Source organism: Limulus polyphemus, unplaced genomic scaffold (assembly GCF_000517525.1).
Source record: "Limulus polyphemus unplaced genomic scaffold, Limulus_polyphemus-2.1.2 Scaffold80176, whole genome shotgun sequence".
Taxonomy (NCBI): Eukaryota; Metazoa; Arthropoda; class Merostomata; order Xiphosura; family Limulidae; genus Limulus; species Limulus polyphemus.
In genome coordinates, this window is record NW_013745772.1 from 1 (window position 1) to 1,968 (window position 1,968).

Consider the following 1,968-nt stretch of genomic DNA (forward strand, 5'->3'; position numbering starts at 1 on the left):
CCGTCACTGACGTTATATGCCCTCAAGGGACTTGGAACAACTATTATAAAATAAACTGTGTTTCTCTAACAAAGAAAAGTTATACTAAAGAGGAAACTGTCGAAACTTATTTCCATATAAACGTTTTAATTTAATTTTGTATTTAACTCACTAAAACCTTGTGAAATAACCAGAAAAATATGGCCGTAGCAGAAGAGTTAAGAATAGGCTTGATAAATATTTGAATGATAAGGGCTGGGTTTGAGTTTTTTAATGTTTAGTTTACTTTAGTGGATAGGATGGCCTTGATGAACCAAAAGGCCCAATGTTGTCCTTTAATGTTATGTCACATGTTAATTTTTCACCCACAAGAAACACCAGTGTACAGGCAGTAACCTACTCCAGAAACTAAGATTATACTCTATGGTTAAGTTGATCAGCTGTACTGAAAATATGAAAGTCTTAACAGTTTTCATCAATATAACACACAATCACTAGTCAATAACCTGGTCCAGAAACTGGAAACTTGAATTTAAACTTTAGGGTAACAATTATTACTTAATCTTACTGAAAATATTAACAGTGTTCATCAAACTAAACTTTACCTTTTCCATAGAGAATAGCTGTCAACAGTTTAACTGTAGCACTGTTAGTGTTAACACAACTTCGTTTTTTTACGTTGGTTAAATACAATAAAATAAAGTCTTTCTCTTTTCTGACTAGACCTAAAGAGTAAAAGAAAGTAGTGAAAAAATAAATGCATTACATTATACCTCTATGCATATATCACTCAAATGTAAACCAATCAATTCTTTTTTCAAAGTTCTGACTATTCAAATTAATATTAACTTCTGATCATAGCAAGCTATCTACTTAGAGGAAAACAAAATTAAATTATTAATGAATATAGATAATTGAGTATATTTTTCTTACATTCTTATTTATAAAGATTAAATAGAACGAATTATTTCATCAGCTGGGTAACCCTGTGGTTAGTGTTAACAACTTAATCCTTAGGCCTTAAACTTACAACGACGTTTGCCCATCGTAGCATTAGATGTAAGCAAGGCCTAAGACGATACAACATACAAGTACAAAATAATTTTAAATATAAGTAAAACAATAAAATCAGATATTTTACACATTCTAAACAATCCTATTAATGGAAGTAATATAATAGAAATAATACAGTATTGACAAAATATTATTCATGAACATCTAGTAAACTACAATAATATTAATACCCAACCATTACAGTTTATACTCTTCGTAAAGCTTCCATCAGCGCAAGTGTGCTGGACGGCAGAGAAAAACAAAAGGCTTGACAAAAGTACTCAATTTATTGTTTTTTTATATTTATTTATTACTTAGTGCTATAAAAGTAACTACACTGTAATTTAGAAATTTATGTTAAGTAATAAAATAGAAATTAAATACACAAATACAAATTCTGAGTGACGTCTTCACGCGACATGCTCGTGGACTACGTAATTTGAGTTGCGCGGTTGACGCGCAATTTGTCTTGTACGAAGGATTAGTACCAAAACATGGTTCAAAGAGAAATAAAATAAAATAGATGTGAAAAGGATAGATGATTGAACATTTTAGAATAAACAATTGTAATTGTCTCTTAAAACCTGTAGTCATTCTACAAAGAAAAAGAGTGGTAACTTAGATTTATTTCGTATTTTTTGTGGTGTTTACAAAGTACGTCAAAAGAACTGATTCCGTAAACGTTAAAGGGTTGAGAAAATAACAGACAAAATACTGTGTGAAGATGTACATTAAGTGCTGGACCAGTCTGACTCTGAATAGTCTGAGTGCTAGGTGCTTTTTCTGTTAATATTAACAAACTTTTATTATTTAACAGGCTTCTGATTTAATTTGTATAACCTTCTAAATTAATATCCAAGTTTTTCTTTAAAACAGGATCATTCCTGGTGGAACATGATCCTTTCAGGTTTTAAGAGTACTTAATGTACATCTTCA

At 30.3% G+C, this 1,968-nt stretch overlaps 1 long non-coding RNA gene across 1 annotated transcript; it reads right to left on the reverse strand.

The window, feature by feature from the left end:
• Positions 1 to 656: 656 nt before the first annotated feature.
• On the reverse strand, positions 657 to 1,744 carry LOC111084575. The gene is made up of 2 exons (XR_002609620.1): positions 1,229 to 1,744; positions 657 to 704 (listed from the first exon to the last, which is right to left on the reverse strand). It is a non-coding gene; the product is annotated as an uncharacterized LOC111084575 (long non-coding RNA).
• Between the last annotated feature and the right edge of the window lie 224 nt (positions 1,745 to 1,968).